At 48.6% G+C, this 6,668-nt stretch overlaps 1 long non-coding RNA gene across 1 annotated transcript; it reads right to left on the reverse strand.

Moving 5' to 3' along the window:
- Positions 1-1,625: 1,625 nt before the first annotated feature.
- Positions 1,626-5,991, reverse strand: LOC149128525 (uncharacterized). Its single transcript, XR_016234463.1, has 2 exons — positions 5,854-5,991; positions 1,626-1,698 (listed from the first exon to the last, which is right to left on the reverse strand). It is a non-coding gene; the product is annotated as an uncharacterized LOC149128525 (long non-coding RNA).
- Positions 5,992-6,668: the final 677 nt, after the last annotated feature.

The following is a 6,668-nucleotide window of genomic DNA, read 5'->3' on the forward strand; positions in this document are numbered from 1 at the left end:
ATGTGTACCAGTTTGAGTCCTGGCTGCTCTGCTTCCAATCCAGCTCCCTGCTAATGCCCAGGGAAAGCAGGAGAGGATGGCCAAAGCCCTTGAGTCCCTGCACCCATGTGGAAGACCTGGATAGAGTTCCTGGCTCCTGGTTTCAGCCTGTGCCAGTCCCAGCTGTTGTGGCCTCTTGGGAAGTGAATTAGTGGATGGAAAATTCTGTGTCTTCCTCTGTCTCTGTCACTCTGCCTTTCAAATAAATAAAATTCTGTAAGCTCTATTTGAGAATGCTAAGGATTTTGGCCAAGTGTTCCCTTTTCACTTAGCACATGGCCTTTTCCCTAGTTTGTCCAACCCGTGACCAAGGTTTCCCTAGTTGAACAGAAATTGTCTTGTGCCAGGCCAGCACTCTGCAGGTAATCTTGCCTATGATCAGGTAATTTTTTCGTTTTTTAAGATTCATTTATTTGAAAGCATAGAAAGAGAGAGAGAGAGAGAGTTTTCTATCCTCTGATTCACTCCCCCAGGGGATGCAAAGGCTGGAGCTGTGCTGATCCGAAGCCAGGAGCCAGGAGCTTCTTCCGGGTCTCCCATGTGGGTGCAGGGGTCCAAGCACTTGGCCCTTCTTCTACTGCTTTCCCAGGCCATTAGCAGGGAGCTGGATTGGAAGTGGAGCAGCCAGGCCGTGGGATGCCGGCGCCGCAGACTGTAGTTTTAATCTGCTACAAAAGAAAGCTGTCAATCAGGTCATCTTTACAAGAGAGACTTGAGTCATCAGAGATTAGAATCGCTTACGTGTGGAGACAGCTTTTAATTGGCCATCCACATTCACCATTTAGTGTTTGGTTTTGCTTTTGGAAGATTTTAAGAAACAGATAGGGACTTAAAAAAAAAAAAAAGGTAATAAGAGTTTAGTCATTTATAGACATGAGTAACCAAACCGGAATGAAACCAAAATAAAGGTGCTCACCAAAGTTTTAAATTAGGTGTTTAGGTGACATGAAATAGTAAATAAACCAGGCATGCAGAATGAAAAAAGAATTCGCCAGAAGACAGATGAGCTCCTCTGAGATGGAAGTTCAGGGGAAATCTGAGAACTCAGCAGGAGAGACCGAAGTCCTACAGTCCCCCACAGGAATGCAAGGGCCTTACCCAAACTAGATCCCAAAGAGGGGCTCAGCCTGGGAGGGGACTCACCAGGGCAGAGTAAGGCGAGCCATGGAAGGCAGAGGAGCGTGGGCTCCGTGTCGGCACCACTCCCTGGCCCAGGAGGCCCCGCGTCACCAGCAAACATGGTCTTGCTTCACATCTGCTCTGGACAGTGGTTTTGCCAACCTGGTAACAGTCCGAGAGAGAATCTCTAAAGGTCAAGTTTGGGTCGGGGCCAGGGCAGTTTTTCAAGGCAGAAATGAGGATGATTACATCAGGTATGTTGAAAACTAACCTTGGCCACAAGATTAGCCACAAGGGTGGGCCAGGCCGAGGTGGAACAGACAGTCCCGGGCGGACAACCTCACGTTGTTTGGGTGAGCTGGCCGTGGCCTTCCTCAAGGCGCGCTGCTGGCGGTGTGTGGTGTGAGTTGCCGTCGGGCAGGTGTGCACAAGCTTCCTTCCCAACCTCCAGGCTTTATCTTCCTGTGACTGACTGCATTTTGATGCTCACGGCTTTCACATTATTGAGATGATCCAGGTGTGAAGATGTCTGTGCTTGGCCTAAGGTGAAGACATTCAAGAGAAGGTGTGACATTCAAGGTGTGACATTGCGGGACGTGGTGATCTGGGGTACGAGAGTCTCAGAGAACCTCAAGGCACCAATGTGGCAGAACTGGGAAATTAAAGGTAAGGGTAACCTTAGTTATTGCTGTGTAAATTCTTCCCCAAATGGCTCAAAACAGCTATTCCGTTTTTTCTCACTGTTTCGGTGGGTCATGAATTCAGACACAGCCTGTTAGGGATGCCTTATGTTTCCTCACAATGTCTGGGGTCTCATCTGGAGGTGTTGAAGGCTGGGGACTGGAATCATCTGCGACCTTTGAACCCATATTTCTGTTCAGACCTAGCCTGGGAAGCCACATGACATTGCTTCTGCCATACTCCACTGGCCAGGGCAGTAAGCACTTTCTGCCGCATTCTAGGTGTGGGGGACATGGCCCCATCTCTGGTGGGAAGAGTGGATGTGAATCAGATTGGAACTGGAGCTTGTTGGGTAGCAGGCTAGCGGTGTGGTCGTCTTTGAAAACTACAGTCTCCCACATTTGCCAGCAAAACATAATTTGTGGGGTAGACATTTGGTGCAGTGGTTAAGACGCCACTGGAGACACACATCCCATACCAAGGTTTGAGTCCTCGCTCTGCTTCCAATCAAGCTTCTTGCTAAGGTGCATCCTGGGAGGCAGCTGGTGATGGCTCAGGTACCTGGGTACTTGAGGTACCAGACTGAGTTCCTGGTTCCTGCCTTCAGTCTGGCCCAGCCCTGATTCTTTTTTTTTTTTAACTTTCATTTAACGAATATAAATTTCCGAAGTACAGCTTATGGATTACAATGGCTTTCCCCCCTCCATAACTTCCCTCCCACCCGCAACCCTCCCCTCTCCCGCTCCCTCTCTCCTTCCATTCACATCAAGATTATTCATTTTCAATTCTCTTTATATACAGAGATCAATTTAGCATATATTAAGTAAAGCTTTCAACAGTTTACACCTGCACAGAAACACAAAGTGTAAAATACTATTTGAGTACTAGTTATAGCATTAAATCACAATGTACAGCACATTAAGGGCAGAGATCCTACATGAGGAGTAAGTGTACAGTGACTCCTGTTGTTGACTTAGCAAGTTGACACTCTTGTTTACGGCGTCAGTAATCACCCTAGGCTCTTGTCATGAGTTGCCAAGGCTATGGAAGCCTTTTGAGTTTGCCAACTCTGATTGTGGTGGAATGAGAAAGTCATGCCAAGATGGCCACTGGCAAGCGATCCAGTTACTCAGGAATGGCTTTGAAACCCACCTGGCAACAGAGCCTGCCTGGCAACAGGCTGTGATTGGATGGCTTTGGAAACTGCCTGGCAACAGGCTGTGATTGGTTGGGGCATAGACCGCCCCTTGACCAGATTGGCTGGTTTTGGCTATATAAGATGTACCAACTGAAATAAACGAGTCTGAGGGCTGCTTGCCTCAAGCCCGCTTTCACCCGACTCCCGGGGTCTGTGTGGTGACTCCGCACCTCTTGCCCCCACCATGCTCCTCCTCTCAGAAACAAATCCACTGCACATTGTTGAGAAATCAACTGCAACATCTGATCTTATTCCGACAGGGTCATAGTCAAAGTGGAAGTTCTCTCCTCCCTTCAGAGAAAGGTACCTCCTTCTTTGATGGCTCCGTTCTTTACACTGGGATCTCACTCGCAGAGATCTTTCATTTAGGTGTTTGGTTTTGTGTGTGTTTTTTTTTTTTTTTTTTTTTTTTTTTGCCAGAGTGTCTTGGCTTTCCATGCCTAAAATACTCTCATGGGCTCTTCAGCCAGATCTGAATGCCTTACGGGCTGATTCTGAGGCCAGAGTCCAGCCCTGACTCTTGTGGGCATATGAGGAGTGAACCAGTGTAGGGAAGATCTCTCTGTGTCAGTCTCTGCCTTTCAAATAATAATAATAATAATAACAACAACAATAAAGCATAATTTGTTAAAGCAGTACTGTTACAGATTTTACTTTCTTTAAAAATACTTTGTTTTGGCAAGTCAAAGTATTCAACTTGTATGTTGTCACTTCTTTTTTCTTTTTCTTTCTTTTTTTTTTTTTTAAAAAAAAGATGTCATTTATTTATTTGAGAGGCAGAGTTACACACAGAGAGAGGGAGACAGAGAGAGAGAGAGAGAATCTTCCATCTTCTGGTTCACTCCCCAAATGGCCACAATGGTTGGAGCTGGGCCAATCCAAAGCTAGTAGGTAGGAGCTTCTTCCAGATTTCCCATGCAGGGGCCCAAGCACCTGGGCCATCTTCCACTGCTTTCCCAGGCCATTAGCAGAGAGCTGGATTGGAAGAGGGGCAGCCAGGACATGAACCAGTGTCCATATGAGATGTTGGTGCCACAGGCGGAGACTTAGCCTACTATGCCACAGTGCCATCCCCACTTCTTTTATCTTTTATATGACAATAAATACAAGAGAAAATAATGTTTACAAAGTCATAAATATTTTCTGTCCACAACTGCATGTCTGAAGTAAAGAGTTCCTAAAATGTGAGGATACGTGCAAAGGTGAGAGAAGGCAGTGCAATGTGACATCAGGTCAGATGCCAGCTCCGTCACTGTGTTTGCAATCATGAACAGGAACAACAACAAAAAGTTTGGTTTTTATCCCGAAATCACCTCATTTAAGTGGTGGATAGCAATAGCATCTAATTCATGGAGTCTCTGTGAAGATTACTATGAAGTGCAAGAAAGGGCAGGTGTGATTGGAGCGATGGGGTTAGCTGCTGCTTGGGACACCCACATTGCATATTGCAGTGCCTGGGTTTGAATCCTGGCCCTGTTTGCAACTCCAGCCTCATACAAATGCCAACAGATGATGGCAGCAGTTCAGTACTTGACTCCCTACCATCCGCATGGGAGACCCGGATGAAATTCCAGACACCTGGCTTCATCCTGGGCCCAGCCCTGGCTGTTGTTGGCACTTGGAGGTGGGGGGGTGTGTGAACCACTGGATGGAAGATTTTCTCTCTGCCTTTCAAATAAAAATGAATAGGGGTTGGTGTTGTGGTGCAGCAGGGTAAGCCACGCCTGTGTCACTGGCATCCTGTATGAGTGCCGTGTGAGTGCCAGCTGCTCCATTTCCAACCCAGCTCCCTGCTAATGTGCCTGAGAAAGCAGCAGAAGGTGGCCCAAGTGCTTGGGCTTCTGCCACCCACTCTGGGAGACCCTGATGGAGTTCTAGGCTCCTGGCTTTGGCCTGGCCCAGCCCTGGCTGTTGTAGTCATTTGGGGAGTGAACCAGCAGATGGAAAATCTCTCTCTGTCCCTCCTTTTCTCTCTGAACTCTGCCCTTTGAATAAACAAACCTTTAAAATAAATAAATGAATGTTATAAAACATTTTAAAAGTTCATGAAAAATATATATTATGAAAAACCTATGAATGTATTTCAAAAAAATTTTTGCAGCACAATAAACTTACCCCCCCCCTTTTTAAAAAGTTATTTATGTATTTGAAAGGCAGACTTACAGAGAGAGGAGACACACAAACACACAGAGCTTCCATTTGCTGGTTCAGTCCCTAAATGGATGCAATGGCCAGGGCTGGGCAGGGCAAAAAGAGGACCTTCATCCTGGTCTCCTACATGGGTGCAGGGGCCCCAGCACTGGGCCATCTCCTGCTGCTTTCCTAGGTGCATTAGCAGGGAGCTGGATTGAAAGTGAAGCAGCCGGCGCTGCGGCTCACTAGGCTAATCCTCCGCCTTGCGGCGCTGGCACACCGGGTTCTAGTCCCGGTCGGGGTGCCGGATTCTGTCCCGGTTGCCCCTCTTCCAGGCCAGCTCTCTGCTGTGGCCAGGGCGTGCAGTGGAGGATGGCCCATGGGAGACCAGGAGAAGTACCTGGTTCCTGCCATCGGATCAGCCCTGCCATCCGATCAGCCCTGCCATCCGATCAGCCCTGCCATCGGATCAGCGCGGTGCGCCGGCTGCAGCGCGCCAGCCGCGGCGGCCATTGGAGGGTGAACCAACGGCAAAGGAGACCTTTCTCTCTGTCTCTCTCTCTCACTGTCCACTCTGCCTGTCAAAAAAAAAAAAAGTGGAGCAGCTGGGACTTGAACTAGTACTCATGGGATGCTATCATCACAGGAACATTTAGCCCACAAAGCCAGCCCCCTAAACTTGCCTTTTAATTCCATTTTCCAAGAACTTTTCGAAGTACTGTTTTTGAAGTGCAGTCTTTACTTGTGCAGTGGCGGTGTTAATAAGCTTTCTAGGGGTGAGCCTTTGGCGCAGAGAATTCACTGCCTGGGATGCCGCATTGCATGTAGGAGTGCCTGGCTTCTTGGTCCCGGCTCCACTCCTGATCCCAGCTTCCTGCTAATGCGCACCCAGGGAGGCAGCAGGTGATGGGCCAACTTCCTGGGCCCCTGTCAGCCAGGTGAGAATCCCAGACTGAATTCAGGGCAACCTGGCTTTGGCCAGGCCCAGTCCTGGCTGTTGCAGGCATTTGGAAAGTGAACCAGAGGATGCAAGCTCTCTGATGGTCTATCTTTAATTCTCTGCCTTTCCAACAAAATAAATAGATAACGTTTTAAAATGTTTTCTAGTTTTCATCTTTCTTCCGAAAGGCAGTTGCAAAGTTTTCATCATCAATTAAAAGCTGACTGGATTGCTTTAAAAGGTTTTCCTGGGCTATCTTTGTACTAGGTGGGTGTTAAATGTGAGAAGTAGGCTCAGTGAATAGAAAGGCTCGGGTTACACACAAGCCACAGGCTTCAGTGTGGAAACGGGAACCAGCAGCGGGTCAGGTGCTTGGTGACTTCGGTGCCACGGCCATGAGCCATCAAGTTCATTCCTGGTCGGTGGTGACAGGCGCAGCTCCCGGCGCCAGGCTCCACCCCGCCCTCGGCTGCTGGCCAATCGCGGCCGGCCGTGGAAGAGACGGGCACGGGGGCGGAGCCTGCTCCGGATCGCGGGGTCCTGCGTGCGGGGGAAGTT

The sequence above is a fragment of the Oryctolagus cuniculus genome, chromosome 1 (assembly GCF_051225735.1).
Source record: "Oryctolagus cuniculus isolate XC-2025 breed Fujian yellow rabbit chromosome 1, ASM5122573v1, whole genome shotgun sequence".
NCBI lineage: Eukaryota > Metazoa > Chordata > Mammalia > Lagomorpha > Leporidae > Oryctolagus > Oryctolagus cuniculus.